This window comes from Neofelis nebulosa, chromosome 6 (assembly GCF_028018385.1).
Source record: "Neofelis nebulosa isolate mNeoNeb1 chromosome 6, mNeoNeb1.pri, whole genome shotgun sequence".
Lineage (NCBI taxonomy): Eukaryota > Metazoa > Chordata > Mammalia > Carnivora > Felidae > Neofelis > Neofelis nebulosa.
The window spans coordinates 101,648,064-101,666,895 of record NC_080787.1 but is presented as its reverse complement, the minus strand read 5'-3'; the positions used below and the strand labels follow the sequence as shown (position 1 = coordinate 101,666,895).

At 44.2% G+C, this 18,832-nt stretch overlaps 1 long non-coding RNA gene across 1 annotated transcript; it reads right to left on the bottom strand.

Annotated features, from left to right (window-relative positions):
- Positions 1 to 6,037: 6,037 nt before the first annotated feature.
- Positions 6,038 to 16,998, bottom strand: LOC131514657 (uncharacterized). The gene is made up of 3 exons (XR_009263194.1): positions 16,702 to 16,998; positions 15,099 to 15,162; positions 6,038 to 7,403 (listed from the first exon to the last, which is right to left on the bottom strand). It is a non-coding gene; the product is annotated as an uncharacterized LOC131514657 (long non-coding RNA).
- Between the last annotated feature and the right edge of the window lie 1,834 nt (positions 16,999 to 18,832).

Genomic DNA, 18,832 nt, shown 5'->3' with positions numbered 1-18,832 from the left:
ATCGATGTAAACTGACTGGTGCAAGGACCAGATATCAGTTACTATTCTTAAGTAACTAGCCATGAATGTAATCATTTACTTGTTTAACTTTGTGGCTTCTTTTAAAAAAATTTTTTTTAAGTTTATTTATTTATTTTGAGAGAGAATGAGAGAAAGAGAGGAGCGCAAGCAGGAGAGGCGCAGAGGGAAAAAGAGAATCTCAGGCAGGCTCTGCACTGTCAGTGCGGAGACTGACGCGGGGCTCGAATTCACAAACTGCGAGATTGTGACCTGAGCTGAAACCAAGAACTGCGAGATCGTGACCTGAGTAGAAAAACCAAGAGTTGGATGCTTAACAAACTGAGCCACCCAGGCACCCCCTACCTTTGTGGCTTCTTTTTTTTTTTTTTCAACGTTTATTTATTTTTGGGACAGAGAGAGACAGAGCATGAACGGGGGAGGGACAGAGAGAGAGGGAGACACAGAATCTGAAACAGGCTCCAGGCTCTGAGCCATCAGCCCAGAGCCTGACGCGGGGCTCGAACTCACGGACCGTGAGATCGTGACCTGGCTGAAGTCGGACGCTTAACCGACTGCGCCACCCAGGCGCCCCACCTTTGTGGCTTCTTAAGGGTTAAGTCTTGCAGGGAACTTTGCCCAGTTTGATCCCGGGCAAGGAAAAGTCTTCTGCTTGGCCTCACTCTTCCACTTGGCCTTCCTGTCACCAACATCTTTGACAGTAGCCGGAGCAGGTCTACTGGCCAGGGTTAAGTCACTGGCTCACCTGTGCTCAACAGCAGAGGAGGATAGAAGAGACTGAGGGTTAGCATAGAACTGAGTGGGATAAAAGAAGGGTCCTCAACTGAGATTTTCTTTTTTCCTTTTCTGCAAGCCTCCTAGAGTCGCTACCTCACGCCACTGCAGTCTATCCGGGGCATCCAATTATTTGTGCATCTGTTTGAAAAGCAGCCTGCTCTGGGGGGCAGGGACACCAACCGGGCTAGCACTGCTCTTGGGAGCCCTGCCCAGTGGTCTGGCCTTGGAGGAGCTGCCAGCTACCCAGAGAGAGTTGGATCTTTTCCATGTAATGAGATTGACTCAAAAAGAACAAAGTTGCTCTCAACACCTGCTCACCCTCTCACAGCTATGAAGGCCAAGAGGGGAATGGGTAATTGCAGACCACAGGCAACGAAAGAAAAAGAAGGGGAAAAAAAGAATCAGCGGCCCTTGGTTCAGCATCTTCCCACTGCCCTTTCATGGGAGATCAATGCAGAGCCTGCAGTGTCTGTCTCTGGTGGAGAGCTGGAAAATAGAATGGCTCAGAAGACAGCAGTCAGGAAGAGATATAGGGATCTGGAAGAGGAGCCCCTGAATAATCTCCTTTTTTGTTTAAGCTAACTTAAGATGAGTTTCTCAGACTTGTGCCCACTCTCCTTTGTAATACGTTTTGTGAGAAATGCAACACAGACCCCTTGGCACAAGCAGAATAGCCTGATCACATTGAGGGAGCTTCAGGATCCATCAAGGTGGCTGCAGGACCCCAAAGGCACCCCGTGGGCCCTCCAACCTCACCTTTGTTCAGTTTGGCCTCAATGCACAACTGTGGCCAGCCTCTACAGAGCTCATATGCTAGAACTCACAGAAGACAGCAGAGACAGGGACACTGTGAAAGGAGTTTCTCAAAACCGAATCTTACTCTTCTAATGACCGTTGGAATCATATCACTATGTATTGTCATAATGTTTGTAGACAGTACCTCTCCTGATACCTGCCCAGCTCATCCCCACAGTGATGGACAAAGGATGGCCGAGTTTATCCTATGTGACTCCTGCCCACACTTACAACTCATCAGACAAGGAGCGAACCCCCAACCCAGGCTGAACCAATCTGAATTAGGACCTGATATAAACGGATGGGCTCATGGCTTGAATGTAGGGTGTGTAATCATAGTGCCATGGGGTGACCACATTCGGCCCTACAAGCTAGAAGAATAAAAGCCAGTCTGCACAGAAAGAGAGAGAGAGAGAGAGAGAGAGAGAGAGAGAGAGAGAGAGAGAGAGAGAGAAATGAAAACCAGAGAAGCCAAAGGGGGTGGGATGCCTGTGGTCCCAGCTCTCCAGACTCCTTTTCTGGATCCAGCCTCACTTCCTGCCCATGGTTTCTGAGAGGTTTTCCAGTATCCTTCAACTCAGTGCCTTCCTTTTTGCTTATTTATTGGGTTTCTCTTACATGCATCCAGAAAAAATTCCACGAAGGCAGTGCATGATTCACAGTTTACTGAACACTTTCACATGTTATCTTGTTTGGATTTTGTTTCTCATGCTACTCCAGGGAGAAGGCAAGGGAAGTATCATCATCTGCATTTTATGGCCAAAGAATCCCAGGTGAGGACAGTTCAAGGTCTCCCAGGTAGGGAGGTAGGTCTTTGACCCAGACCCAGCATCACCTCTTCCTTGAGCCCTTGACATTTGGTGGTGTGCTTCCAAGAACAGGAACTCTGGCCCCAAGGTATAAGCAAAGGTGATATGCTGCATTTCTAAGCACAATCAGATATTTCAAAAAGAACTAGGAGCTTCGGCTTGGTCACCACCACATGACCATTACTACATCTTCATGAGCCTATGCAGGCACAGCTGGCCACGCCTCTGACTTTGAAGACAAAGTACATACAGAAAGCAGAACTGGGCATGGACTTTGTGGTGTGGAATCCTCCCTCTTATAAAAATATGTGGAGCCTGTACTATTATGATATCACTTTAGCATTTATTGTATTTTACTTCTTTCCTCCTCTAGAGCGCCTGTAAACGATGGGCAGACAGGTTACATTTCTCCTCCCTGCCTTTGTCTGGTCCTCACTGACATTTTCTACCCAAGGTAGACTAATTCAGAAATTGGCAGTTGGCACATGTGTGTGCACACAAACACACGCGCACGCACACACACACACACACACACACACACACACTGGTTGTGGATGCCATTTTTTTAAAAGGCCTTTTTGATATATAAATTCAGAGACCATATAATTCACCCACTTAAAATGTACAATTCACTCGAACTCTTCCAAAAATAATAAAAGAGGAAGGAAAACTTCCAAACTCATTCTATGAGGCCAGCATTACCTTCATCCCAAAACCAGATAAAGAGAAACTACAAACAAGAGAACTACAGGCCCATATCTCTGATGAACATAGATGCAAAAATCCTCTGCAAAATATTAGCAAACTGAATCCAACAGCACATTAAAAAAATAATTCACCACAATCAAGTGGGATTTATTCCTGGTATGCAAGGGTGCTTCAATATTTGCAAATCAATCATTGTGATATATCATATCAATAATAGAAAGGATAAGAACCATATGATCATTTCAAACCAAATGCAGAAAAAGCGTTTGACAAAGTAGAACATCCATTCATGATAAAAATGCTCAACAAAGTAGGTTTAGAGGGAACATACACAACAGAATAAAGGCTATATATGAAAACCCCATCGCTAACATACACTCAATGGTGAGAAACTGAAAACTTTCCTGTAAAGTCAGGAACAAGACAAGGATGTCCATTCTCACCACTTTTATTCAACAGAGTACTGGAGTTCCTAGCCTCAGCAATCAGACAACAAACTAAAAGAGATAAAAGGGATCCAAATTGGTAAGGAAGAATTAAATTTTTTTTTTTCTCAACGTTTTTTATTTATTTTTGGGACAGAGAGAGACAGAGCATGAACGGGGGAGGGGCAGAGAGAGAGGGAGACACAGAATCCGAAACAGGCTCCAGGCTCCGAGCCATCAGCCCAGAGCCCGACGCGGGGCTCGAACTCACGGACCGCGAGATCGTGACCTGGCTGAAGTCGGACGCTTAACCGACTGCGCCACCCAGGCGCCCCGGTAAGGAAGAATTAAAACATTCATTATTTGCAGATGACATGATACCACATGTAGAAAAACTGAGACTCCACTAAAAAACTGCTAGAAGTGATAAATGAATTCAGTAAGGTCACAAGACACAAAATCAATGTAAAGAAATCCCTTGCATTTCTATACATTAATAATTAAGAAGCAGAAAGAGAATTGAGAAAACAACCCCATTTACAATTACACACAAAATAATAAAACACCTAGGAATAAACTTAACTAAGGAGGTGAAAGACCTATACTCTGAAAACGATAGAACGTTGATGAAAGAAATTGAAGACACAAACAAATGGAGATATTTCATGCTCATGGATTGGAAGAACAAATATGGTTAAAATGTCCATACTACCCAAAGCTGTCTATAGTTTTAATGTAATCCCTATCAATATACAAACAGCATTTTTCACAGAACTAGAACAAACAATTCTAAAATTTGTATGGAACCACAAAAGACCCCAAACAGCCAAAGCAATCTTGAAAAAGAAAGCCCAAACCAGAGAAAATGGTATCACAATTACAGATTTCAAGTTATACTACAAAGCTGTAGTAATCAAAAGAGTATGGTACTAGCACAAAAACAGACCTGTAGATCAATGAAACAGAATAGAAAGCCCAGAAGTAAACCCATGATTATATGGTCAATTAATTCTCAACAAAGGAGGCAAGACTATGCAGTGGGAAAAAGTCCCCTCAACAAACTGTGTTGGGAAATTAGACACCTGCATGCAAAAGGATAAAACTGGACCACTTTCTTACGCTATACACAAAAACAAATTCAAAATGGATTAAAGACGTAAAAGTCCTAGAAGAGAGCACAGGAAGTAATTTCTCTGACATCAACCATAGCAACGTTTTTGTAGATATGTCACCTGAGGCAAGGGAAACAAAAGCAAAAATAAACTATTGAGACTATATCAAAATAGCAAGCTTCTGCCAGCAAAGGAAATAATCAACAAAACTAACAACCTACTGAATAAGAGAAGATATTTGCAAATGACATATTCGATAAAGGTTTAGTATCCAAAAAATATAAAGAACTTACACAACTCAACACCCAAAAAACAAATAATCCAATTAAAAAATGGGCAGAAGACGTGAACAGACGTTTCTCCAAAAAGATATCCAGATGGCCAACAGACACATGAAAAGATACTCAACATGACTCATCATCAGGGAAATGCAAATCAAAACTACAATGATATATCACCTCACACCTGTCAGAATGGCTAAAACTAAAAACACAAGACACAACAAGTGTTGACAAGGATGTGGAGAAAAAAGAACCCTTGTGCACTGTTGGTGAGAATGCAAATTGGCATAGCCATTGTGGAGAGCAGTATGGAGTTTCCTTTAAAAATTAAGTATAGAACTACCCTGGGTCGCATGGGTGTCTCAGTCAATTAAGTGTCCAACTCTTGATTTCAGCTCAGGTCATGATCTCATGGTTGTGAGTCCAAGCCACGTTGTGTGTGGAGCCTGCTTAAGATTCTCTCTCTCCCTCTCTTTTTCTCTCCCTCTCCCTCTTTCCCAGGCACATGTGTGGTAGTCTCTCAAAAAAAATAAAAAATAAAAAATAAATAGAACTATCCTATGATCCTGGATATTTACCCAAAGAATATGAAAACACTAATTTGAAAAGACATATTCACTCCTATGTTTATTGTGCATTATTTACAGTAGTTGAATAATGGAAGTATCCCAGGTGTCCATTGATGGATGAATGGATAAAGAAGATGTGGTGTATATATATATATATATATATATATATATATGCAATGAAATATTATTCAGCCATAAGAAGAATAAAATCTTGTCATTTGCAACATGGATGGAGCTAGAATGTATAATGCAAAGCAAAATAAGCAGTCAGAGAAAGACAAATATCATATGAATTTACTCATATCTGGAATTTTTTTTTTTAATTTTTTTTTTCAACGTTTTTTATTTATTTTTGGGAGAGAGACAGAGCATGAACGGGGGAGGGGCAGAGAGAGGGGGAGACACAGAATCGGAAACAGGCTCCAGGCTCCGAGCCATCAGCCCAGAGCCCGACGCGGGGCTCGAACTCACAGACCGCGAGATCGTGACCTGGCTGAAGTCGGACGCTTAACCGACTGCGCCACCCAGGCGCCCTTCATATCTGGAATTTAAGAAACAAAACAAATGAACAAAAGAAAGAGAGAGAGAGAGAGATAACAAAGCACTCTTAACAACAGAAAACAAACAGATAGTTACCAGAGGGGATGTGGGTGGGGAGATGGGTGAAATAGATGATGGAGATTATGGAGTGCACTTATTGTAATAAGCACAGGATGATGTATGGAAGTGTTGAATCACTATACTGTGCACCTGAAATTAATAGAACACTGTATGTTAACTATACTGGAATAAAAATAAAAGTTTTTAAAAATTAAAATAAAAATGTACAATTCAATGAGTTTTGGTATATTACAGTATTTTTTAAATTGTGGTAAAATATATATAACAAAGTTTTCATTTTAACAAAAAAAAATTTTTTTAACGTTTATTTATTATTGAGAGACAGAGAGGCACGGAGCGTGAGCAGGGGAGGGGACAGAGAGAGGGGGAGACACAGAATCCGAAGCAGGCTCCAGGCTCTGTGCTGTCAGCACAGAGCCTGACACGGGGCTCAAACTCACAAATCGTGAGATCATGACCTGAGCCAAAGTCAGTCGCCTAACCGACTGAGCCACCCAGGTGCCCCATTTTAACAATTTTTAAGTGTACAGTCCAGTGGCATTAATTACATTCACAATGTTGGGCAACCATGACCAGTGTCTACTTCTAAAGGGTACCATTTTTTGCTCTTGCACTCTTTTCTCCCCCCCCCCTCTCCCTTTCTTCTTTCCTTTTTTGTCTTTAAGTAGAGAAGGAAGTGCATCTCCCCCAAGCTCTGGCTTCTCCATGCATGTGAATCTCCACTGCACTGCTTCACTTTCCATTCTTCTACTGAACCAACAAAGGCCAAGACTTGAAGGCAAGATGCTGACTTGATCATATGTGAATTTCTGCAGCTCCCAAGTCTCCATGATGCAGAGAGAACATACTGCTTCTGGGACATTTCTGATGCCGAGCTCCTCTGTCCAAAAGGGAACTGCTTGAGGGCAGGGCTATGTATCTTCAGTCTGAACCCCTAAATTTATTAATGCCTGCTGAATGGCCTTTGGGGCCCTGAAGCTCTCCCCTCTACTGTGTGGCACAGATACAAGCATCTACAGAGATTCCTGAAGGAATTTCTTCCCAGCTGAATGTCAGATTTTGACCTTTCTTCTCTTCAACATCTTTACTTGCCTCCTGTTACTTCTTACCTGCCCTAACTGGTATGAGAAGAGAACTTTCCGGAAATATAGTCTAGTTGGATGTTAATGTGGGCTCAGCATTTTGATGCTCTGCTCTGTAGCTGATGGGGGAAGGTGGGTCTTTGGTGCTGGATCCTTATTTCTGGGTTCTGGGTTGGGGGGGTGGTGCACTCCCTCCTGTCAACCTGCTCAGAGGGGGAGAGAGGGAAGAAGGATGGTGGCTTTCCAGAAGGGAAAGCAGCGTTCTCAAGCAGAGCCTCGAAGTCTCTCTGCACAGAACTCACTTGTGAACCTGTCTGGAAGGCTCCCAATAAGCCCCCTGCCTGCCAAAAGCCATCCTTTGGGGGATGTCATTACTGCCATTCACCGTGCATATGGACAATCAACAGCCGAGTCTCTTGTGAGGATCTTTTGTGTAATTAAATGTACTAGCCTGACAGCCCCCAAAAGAGGGGGTAATATCTCCTAGATGTAAAATGGCTTTTCTCTAATCCTGAATGATGGCATGCTGTTGCTAGGTGCCTATTTTTCTGCCTTTCAAATATAAAGTGACTAATGGGGTATATTTCATAACACATCTGCAAGTATGTAGTTATTCTTATACTTCGATGCCCTTTAAAATATTATTATCTGCCAACACTTGGACTATGTGCTGGTATGCAAATTAGACATAATAAAGGAAGAAAGGAGAAGTTCCTTGCTTTTGAAAAGTCATATTTATAAGGTTAACAAGATTTATATATTACATCAGGGAACCAGGGTTAGAAAGCAAGACTTTTTAAAATGTAATGGTTGGCAACAATAAAGATTCTCTGGTGTTTTTCCCTGTACGAGATCAAAACTTTTCATCTCTGCTGAGGCTTAATGAGATGAAAAAAAAATCCCACAAAATCAAAACACATAGAATCTAACTTCAGGAACAAGGCAGCCATTCTAAGTTGAATGTTTTTGAGTGGCAGTCCCAGGAACAGAAGCAGTGTTTTAAAAACATAGGACTTTGCATTTAAAAAATCAAGTTAAATTAATTATTTCAATGAGTTATCCATTTTTTTTTTGATAAAAGGGAAAATTTCAACCAGGAAAACTCAATCTAATAAAAGAAAATACACCAAACAGTGGGAACAATTTACAAATACATACACATATATGTCTTTTGTTGAATTACAAACTACTTTATAAATAAACAGGAAAACTGAACTCAGTCTCTCAAATAATGGGGTGTTACGATTTTGCATATATTCTGATTATAGGGAACCACCTCTGCCTTGGAGCATGCATCTATTTAGTATTAAGACAGAAGCACAGGGAAGTTTATACTTGCTAAAGAATCAGATATCAACAACATATACTCAACACCAATGATTAAGTTATTAGCAATGACTCCAAAGGCACTTTGGGATCTTGCAGCAATTGGGACCATTATTACAAACATGAAGATCTCTCTCTTTGTAGTCACACACCCATGAAGAATAATAGAGTTCCAGTTGGTAGGATGTTGCGATAATCAAATTTAGATGTTTCAAGAGGTTTCAAGAGGCCAGCATTTGGTACATCCACCTAGCATACCCAGAAGAGGGCCAAGGCCAGGCCAGTTTTGCTCCTTCCCGGGTATACCTGGGCACATGGTACATGCTGGGTAAGTGTTCGATGAATAAATATTATGAATGAATGGATTAATGAATAACAGAAAGTTAAATTGAAATGTTTCTGTGGTTTGAGAATGTCTGCTGATACCCAAAGCTGAGATGGATAATAGGTGACCCCATATTCTAAAGAGAGATGCAGCCTTCATCCGTGCAAGACTTGTTAAGAGCTGGCCGAAACTGGGGCAGGACACCTGGCTGGCTCAGTCGGTTGAGCATCTGACTCTTAATTTTAGCTTAGGTCATGATCTTGTGCATGGGATAAACCACCACGTTGAGCTCTACACTTACAGCTTAGTCCCTGCTTGCTCTCTCTCTCAAAATAAATAAATAAACTTTAAAAAAAAAAAAAAGGGTTGACCAAAACAATAGATGTGAACCTAGATGTAGTTTTGGATTGAATGTAAGGAAGTTCTAGTAAGAAGTATCATGGCTTTATTTCCTTTTAGTCTCATTGGAGGAGGGGAGGGAGTGCTTGTCCTATCATTGAGTCAAGTAAAGATGGCCCTAAGAGGACCATTCAGAGAATGGGGAGTGTGCCAGGAGCAGAGATTAAAATCTCTGGTGGATGCTTGCTGAACTGCATGGCCTTGTAGGCCTGCCCTGGCTGCCACCATCTTTGGGAACAAAAAGTTCTCAGACGAGGCCTGCACTTCCAGAATTTGCTGGGACAACAGGTGAAAAACTTCTCTGTGGACGACATGGACCCTGTCATTGGTAGCTAGGCTTAAATCCTCTTAGTAGGACCAGCCAGTGACCTTACTGCCAGAGAGAGGTGAGTCTGGCATTAGATGGCCATGTGGAGTATCCCACTGGCACTGGAACCGGAGTGGAGTCATAAGAGTCAGCCAGAGGGGCATCATTCCGGGTCCAGACACTTCAAGACATAGGCCCTGGGTTGGGTGGGGCAGGTCCATGGGGCCCATCAAGGTGCCTTTAGAGAGAAAAAAGCAATATCTGAGCATCTGTATTTAGAGGACACCAATGGCTAGATTACAGCAGGCCCAGCTAAGTAAAAAGACCATTTGCTTCTTTTCCTATTCTCCCCACTCTCTGCCCTGCCTTGGGGAGTCAGGAGCAGCTAATGAATGGCGAGAGATAACGCAAAGATTAAAGACCGGCTGTGCAAGCTTTCTGAGGTTGGGTCAGGCCTGAGCTGGGAGAGAGCAAGGGACTGAAAAGTATGGGATCTGCCTGAGATGCTGACCAGTGGAAGATCAGACAGAGCAGTTTGGAAGCACAGTGATGAAAGAAAAAAAAAAGAAGACGCTGTTTCCCGTTAACCCCATCAAGTCCAGCCCATTTGATATAATAGTTATAAGCAAATGGAAGGATGCATGCATGCATGAACGAAAGAAAGCATCTCTGACTTGGTTGACTCTATGGCCACTGTCAAGTGCCCTGCTCAACCTATATCCAGACAGCATCCTCCCCTCAGCTTCAGGCAGAGGACAGGAGATGACCTCTCCACAAACTGAGATGTGGCCAGGAAAAGCCATCAAGTCAGTGACTCAGGGAAGGCTGACTGACTTCTCCCAGGTGCGCTGTGGGTTGATCATTCACCACCACCTTATCAAACACTGTAACTGCTTAGTGTGACTTTGGCCCCAGTGAGAAACGACTTTCAGCAGGTAAGTTAGCAAAGTGCCCAGGTGTGACATCACCTTATGTCGGGTGCACTTTGCTCAGGACAGTCTCTGTACAATAGGCCTGACACCCCTATAAGAAGTGTAGTAACCTCCTCCCTGGGGCTCTGCGTGTTGTGGAGACCAACCCCATGTGAGAAGGGCAAACGGTTCCCGCTTTCACCATGGCTCCTTAACAAGCATGGCACAGGTTCTTTCGCAGAGGGGTCAGTGAAATTAAGCAGGCAAGAAGGTCCCTTCTAAGGCCGCTATTTAAGTGCAGGGCTCACGGTGGCCTCCATGGCATCATCCCCACGTTTCTTTGTAACCTAAGTGCCTTGCCCTGGAGTTGACCCATCATTCTGGCTCTTCTTCTAGGGCAGAAGTTTTCTTTTATTCATAACCCTACCCTAAGCGCCAGGCACAAAGTAGACCCTCAGTAAGTGCTAGCTCAGCGAATGAACGGGATTCGTTCTGATGGGTCTCCCTAAGACAGGTGGAGTTACAGAGCACACCCATATTCCAGGGGGAGTAGCTGAGGCACAGACGGACAGGTGGGGTGCTTTGGCCAAGGCCCCAGATGAAGCAGGAGGGCAGGGGAGACTAGACTATGTGGATGGGCCTTGAAAAATAACCATGAAGTTAAGTGTCTCAGTAAACACAAGCCAAAAGCTTGTTGCCTGGAGGCCAGGGCCCTCTACCAGAGCACAGATTCTTAGCACAGAGCCCCCAGACAGTTATAATGGCACGCCACCTCTGTTTAATGACATTTCACAAATTACCAAATGCTTTCCTAGCCACAGACTGTCTTACTCTTCCCAGCAATCTGGAGGGAGGTAGAGCTGACATTATTATCCACATTTCACAGGCCCAGAGTGGTTTAAATGGTGTCCTTAAGGACACACAGCTAGTAAAGGAGGAAGTATGATGACCTCGTGGGTCAGCTTCTCACCAGACCTGGTCAGACCCAACAGGACGAGAGCATAGGGCACATCGCAGGCCCCACTGGTTGCCCTTTCCGGTTACAGGCCAGTGTTGGGTCTCCCCCATTTTAGGAGTCCTTCGAGTCTGCCCCTTCAGGAGCACAGCCAGGCAGTGCCCCCCTTCCCAGCGAGAGCTGCACTTGGTCCCTCCTCCTGGCTCCCTGTCGTAGCCCAGGAGCCTGTTTGCAGAAACTGGTTCCAAGCCGGGCCTCCACAGCTTGCGCTGTGCCTGGGCAGGACAGATTGCTGGGACGCGGAAGTGGCTCTGGAGCCAACACACTTGCCGTATGGGAGAGGCTACTGTGCCAACACTGTCATTTTCCACTCCAAAATGTCAGGTGAGGAGTGACACGGGCAGCATTCTCCCCTTGGTGCCTCAGATGCACATGCTTTTGTTTCTCCCCGCAACAGCCCATAGGATCGCCTTCTCTTCGGAGGAGCGTCTCGGCATAAAAACAGTTCCCGAAATTTGGCATAGTCAGGGGTCTCATTTGCAAAGCTGGGACGGCTTTCGAGGTTTTGTTCAGACTGTTTAAAAAAGATGCCAAAAGATGTCTTTTTTATGTTCAGTTGGCTTCATCTTTTAATGTCAATACCAGCTTAATGCTGAAGGTAACAAATGGCAGGCCCGGTTAATTTTTAAAAGGAAATTTAGGGGGAGGCCTGAAATTACTTTGTGCTTGTTTGTTTTTTAATGACCACGCATATTTAGACAGACAGAATGTGGCAAAATAAACAAATAAGTAAATACAAGTTCAGAGACTTTGATTTACTGAAATTCATTTTGAAAGCAAGAGGAGCCGTGAAAGGCAAAACTTGCACTCAAATTCAAACAGTTTCCAAGGAAAATTCCTGTAACCTTGAAGAATAATAAAGGCTCACGGATATATTTGGAATTTCTGAATGGTAGGACTGTTTCCCGAGAGCATTTTAAACATCCCAAGTGAAAAATGAGAACAAGGCCTAAATTGTTTGGTAAAGAGCAAAGAACCCTTTGGTTTAAGAAAAAGAGAGGGAGATTGTAAGTCAAAAATGCTGTAAAGGCCTGGAGCTTCGCATGAAATATGGACGACGGTAGTTTTGTTTTTTGGGTTTTTTTTTTTTTTTTTTTTTTGCCAGAAAACTTTTTACTCAATGCAATATGCAAAGAATGTATATTACGATCTTTAAAAAAAAAAAAAGCAAAATCCATTTCATGCCATCTTGCATCCTGTGAGTTTTCCCTTTGCTTTTTAGTCCCACACAGGGTGTCAGGATCTGGGGCTCTGCTGGCCATGGTGGGGGTGGGGGGGTCCTGTCAGCACACACAGCCACGCCCCCTCTTGCATCTTTGTAGGACTCCAGGCATCTGTAGTTAACAGTCTCATCCCTGCCCACAGCCCTGCCAATCTTGACGTAGCTAAGATTTTTCTGCCGTTACCATTTATTCTCTCCAATCTCCTAAGCCCCTCAAACCTTAAAGTTGGCCATTACCCTGGACCCTAAGTACTATTCATACGGGGAACACACCTGAGGACACTGCCTGCCCTCAAGCGGCTTATCCTCCACTGGCATGGATAGATGTCGTATGACGCACCTAGACAGCGAAGTAATAGCCAGCATCATATGACAAATATACTAAAGTCCAAGCACGCAGAGATTGTTAAGAGAGCAAGTACTTCCTTCTGAAAGGGCTGGGGAAGACCTCATTTAAACAGCGGGGAGCAAAGGAAAACTGAGAGGTGGCTGGGGCTCTGACGGGGAGAGCAGGAATTAGGAACAGCAGCCCAGAGCCTGAGGGTGGCCATACCAAATGAGCTACGGGAGGGGCTGGGGAGGGAGGTTGGGGCCCTGCCATGGGAGGTTTTGAACACTACGATGAAGACTCAAGAGTTGATTCTGGAGGTGAAGGGAGGCCAAATTTGGGGGAGCAGAAGAATTGTGAAGTGCTCAGGGCCCTTGGGTGGGCTCAGGGGAGCCAGGAGAGCCTCTGTCTACGGTATGTGTGGGTGAACACAAAGGGAAGTCTATAGCTTTCCCTGGCTTCTCAAAAGGCCTCCCTGTTCTGAGGCCACATTCCAGGGCCAGGCTTCAGAAGAGTCTCACTACCACCCTCTTCCCCCGCTCCCCATCCTCAGCCCAGATGAGGGGCACAAAAGTCACTTCATGCCCTCCCTCCTTGGACACGTATTAGCCATGAAAATAAAGACCTGGGGGCATTCCAGATGCAGGTGGCCCCATTGGGCCTCTGGGGCTTCCTGGGTTTCCAGACTACCCAAGGGTGTTTATTTACACCACATTTTAATGCCAAATGAATGGAGAATTGCCGAATAACTTCTGCCACAAGGTTCAGATTTCAAACTTTCCCCCTTTGGTAACATCATCCTAGTTGTTTAAAACGAAGCAACAGACTCCACCCATGATTTCTAGTTCCTCCAGCAGCTCTGAACCAGACCCTAGCCTCTCCTCCTGCCCTTGCCCTCACCACCACTAGCTTGCAACCGACAGAAGTCCATCAGGCCTTTTGGATTTTTCTTTTCCTGAGAGTAAATGGGCCTCCTCCCCTTCACCCTACTCCTCTCAAGCTCTTCCTCAGCTGGCCAGGCTGTAAATCCTGTCTGCAGATCCCCTTGCTCTATAGACCCACAGTAGTGATGGACTTCTCCAGAACAAAGCCCACGCCCCACCTGAGATTAATTTTGGCTGTTTTACTACAACCACTACCCATTGTTGCAAACAGCATACACATTTGTTCTTTAGAAGACCTCTGCCTCTAGAGCTGTGGGCTAAGTATCCCCGGGCAAGGGCCACGGGAAATGGGAAAGAGGTGCCACAGAATCTAGGGGAGGGTAAAAGGGGCGTGTTTTAGATTCAAGCCAAAGACCCCACAAAGACTGGAAAGAGAAGGGACTCATCAAAGTGCAGCTTCCAGAGTGACTTGGCTGATTTTAGGAGTATGGAGGTTAGAAGGCTGAAACACCATTCACAAATCTTGGATTTAAAACATGCCAACTTAACCAACAAGCATCTTACTACTATGTGCCTGTGTATGTGCACCTGTCGGCAGGTGCCATTTCTGCCTTGAGAGCCACAGTAGATGCCTTTCCTCTCCCTCACTTGACTATGACCTTGCAAGGTGTGGGTGCCGAGTCACCAGGGCACTCCTCCCCCCGACACACACAGGCCTGAGTATGGGCCTTGCATACAGTTGAGGACAGTAACCATGTGCTCGTTTGAATTTGCTCGTTCAAATATTTGTTGAATCCTCATTATGTACTGGACACTGCCTCAAACCCTGAAGACAGACTTAGGTAAATCAAGCCCAGTCCCTGCACTCCAGATGGCTCTCTAATCATGTCAGACATGAAGAGGAGAGCTAACGTTGAGATAAAATGACCTAAGATCTTCCACAAAGGAGGCAGTAAACAAATGAGCAGGCATAGAATGCGTCTGGAAAACTGATTGGCAGGGCAAAAAAACTGCTCATGCTACCTGGAACTGGGGGCAAGGACCTATTCTACTTGCTTCCCCTTTTGGTAGAGCCAAAGGGAAAAGAGAACCACATTCTAGCCCCAACAGGAGAATGTTTCTGGACACCAGCCCCTTCCTCTCTCCCATATCATCTCTGTGGCTCTGGCAGTCGGGACACTCACCATCATGGTTTTGCTCAGAAGCACAGAAAGGTCAGGACAGTCCAGTGTCCTGGAGATAGGTGCACTAGGATGAAGAAGACAGGAGGAAGTTCATTGGCAGAGAAAATTCAGAGGCCCAATGGCAAATTTTTAGAACTTTCCCAAGGTTAAATACACACACACACACACACACACACACACACACACACACCCCTATCTGTCTACCTGTCCGTCCGTCCATCCATCCATCACTTTTTGCTTTTAGAAGTAAAAATAAAAAGAAAATAGAGAACTAGAGTATTTGACAGGTAGGAAGAATTGGGGCAGGGGGTAAAGCTTCCTACTTTAATGTAAACTAAATTAAGGACCACAGTTCTCTTCTCATACTCTCCCTGGAAGCACATCTCCCCCCACCCCCACCCCACTTTACTCTTCTTACGAAAGTCCCTGGCCTTTATGAGAATAATAAAACAAAACACACATTACACAAATCTGTACAATCCCATCTAATTTGAGTTTCTGAGTAACTACCATCAGTCCTACACTCGTCACCACACCCCCCTTCCCTGAAATACTTTCTAATTTTAGCGCTAAGAGCTTGGAACTTGACACTGGATATGTTTCCATTTACCATGAAAGGCATGTTTCTCCACAAACAACTGGAGGGCAGGCTTGGAAAACAGGTTTAAAGACCAGACTTGTGGAACTCTGGCATGGCAATTTTCTGGAAACGTCTACCATCTCACCAGGAGGCAGGAAGCATCAAGACTGAATATGAGTTCTGGCTTCTTTCCAGTGAAATGATTTAATTTTAAGAATTTCAATTCATGAAATAGCCCCAGCTAATTTCCCAAGGAAAATGAACATACTTTGTTTCCCATTCGTTCTTTAAGGAATATTTGAGCCATGCAAAGAATTCATACTGAATTACCTTAGAAAACTTAATTGGGCAATGCCCCCAGTGTCTTTGAAAGAATATAGAATGGTGGGGAAAAAAAAAGCAAGTTTGATAGAGATATAAACTTTTGTGATTTAGAAATTAGAAATCAGTTTCGCCGCCCTGATATTCACAAACAAAAAACAAACCGGAAGAAAATTCTTTAGCATGCGATAGTTCATTTCCATAGTTGTATAAATGTATAGAATTAGCTATTTCTACAGAAGGAAAAGCAAAGTCTTCATTTGTGAAGCTGATATTTTCATACCTACATGGATGTCCTCTTTGCCCAAAATGTAAGTCAGCTCTTTTTATTGCCATAGACATACCCAAACTATCAATATTTCCTGTTAACCATCACCTTATAAAAGTCAGAAAGCATGATGATTGTAGTTAAAGAAAAATCACACAGGACTCCTACCTGTTCAGTCTCCCTGTCACCCTCTTCTCACCTGCCCATCCCCTTCATCATCACCTGTCTGCCAGGTGGGCAGCACGTCTCCTGGGACACAGGCCCCAGGCACTTGACCTGCTTTTCTTTCCATTCCAGAGCTGCTACCGGACAAAGGGCACTTTTCTTCCTCCATGACCAGCTTCTGGGCAAGGCACAGTCTCCCTAGCAACTCCTTTCTGCCTCATTCCTCAAAACAAACAAATCAGCAATAAATTCCCCATTAAAGAACTTACGGCTAATCCCGCTGTGGAAATGGATGGTGGGCGCCCAAAGTAACAAGCATGAGGAAGCCACAACAGCTTAAGGAATCTCCTCAGCTCTCCAAGGCATGTCCCTGATTGGAGCCTTTTCCTTTTTATGCAGCCTCCAGGAGTTTCTTTCAGGTGGTGTTGGGTGTTGGGCAAACCTGTGGAATTGGAGGCCAAGTTAAATTTGATCTGGCTTCCCTGCTGGAAAAATTGAGCAGGAGAATTCTTGGCCATTGTCTAAGGTACACCTACCCAGGATGCTAGATACTTCTGCACCTTCATCTGGAGCCCACAGCAGACCCAAAGAAACAATCACAGATCTGTTTCCTACGGAGTCTGGACAATGCCCCAGAATCCCTCTTAACAAGTGCTATAATTGGCCACGAGCAGCTCTTTAGATTTGGCACATAAGGGGCACCTGGGTGGCTCGGTCATCTAAGCGTCTGGCTCTTGATTTCAGCTCAGGTCATGATCTCATGGTTCATGGGTTCGAGCCCCTCACCAGGCTCCGTGCTAACAGTGTGAGCCTGCTTAGGATTCTCTCTCTCCCTCTCTCTCTCTCAATAAATAAATGAACTTTAAAAAAAAGTATAAGGCATATGAGTTAAACTTCTTTGTCCTTCCTGTGCCACCCTCTCGCATACCCTAGGTGCTCTGAGTGAGAAACATTCATCAGCCAGTTACAAAGACTGCATCCACCTTGCAGTAAAAGCTTGGCTTCTTTGCCTCTTAAGGGTCATCTGACAGATAGGCATTTGTCTTTCTTGTCCCTACTCCTCTGCCAGGGTGCGTCTGGCCTGAGGTTCTTAGCAAATCTTAACATTTACCAAGTTAGTGCATATGAATTAGTCGGGGACTAACTACCTGCCTATAAGATGGGTATTGAGGAGGGCACCTTTTGGGATGAGCACTGGGTGTTGTATGGAAACCAATTTGACAATAAATTTCATATATTGAAAAAAAAAAAGAACTTTGAGACATTTGGTCTCAACGTGAAAAGGGAGCCCACCTGATGCAGAAGGAACGGTTTATTCAAATTCATGGAGAAGGCAGCTGTGCCCACTTCCTGTTGGAGCCTCATCAGAAGACCTGGAGACCTGGTGAGTCAGGCTCCTTGCTGGTATGAAGGGTTAAGGAAGTGATTAAGGTGGTGAGTTTCCTTCACGCTCCTGGCCTCCAGTGCTGCCGGTTGTGGGACACTTGGAAGAAGTTAAAGCAGAGTACGCACATTCAGTTTATTTTATTACAGGCAAATGGCTGGGTTGCAGAAACTTGGAGAGATCTACAAAGCGGCTTCCTCAGATCCAGGTCTTGTTAGCATTAACGTGCTCTGATGTGGCTCACAGGGTTGTACTTGCCTACAATGATATAAATTAGCTGAGCACGTGGAATTGACACCGCCAGGGGAAAGCGAGCATTTCTAATGTGAACGTGGGAGTATATACGTTTTCAGATTCACGTGGGCATGTGGTTTGGAAAGCAAACAGAAACAGCCTTTCTTTCCCGTTCCTGAACTGTTTTGGGTGCCACAAAGTGACAGTTCGAACCACTGCAGAGCTATTTGGTAGAAATGAAGTCACAATTTAAGAAGAGAGTCAAAGATTAAGTGATGTGAATCATGCATAAGTTTCTCTCCCCGCCTCTGGAGTTTAAACTTGGGGGTGTGGCTGAATTATCAAGCATCTGCCCCATGAGGATGACTCAGTTTCATTGGATTGACCACCTAGAGGACAGGATAGTTCCAGAAGCTTGGAGATACATCGGAGAACAAACAGTACTTGAATTGTCTGCTATGGGCCAAACTCTAAGCCTCGTGTATACCATAAATCAGAATGAAGTTAAAAGTCACCACTAGTAATAGAAATCTACCTTCAGAATTGAGACTGAAGGTATTTTTATTGTATTTTAGAATACAATGTATGTATGTATTTTTCAAAAAATACAATGAATGTATTTTTACTTGAATACATCCCATAGTTCTTGAGGATAGTTTAGTCTTCTAAATACCAATAATCTCTTGGCCACATCTGATTCAAGACTAATTCTAGGCTTCTAACTGTATAATATGACCCGAAAAAGTGCTTTGGACAGTTTTTGTGTTTCTGATAAATATCTA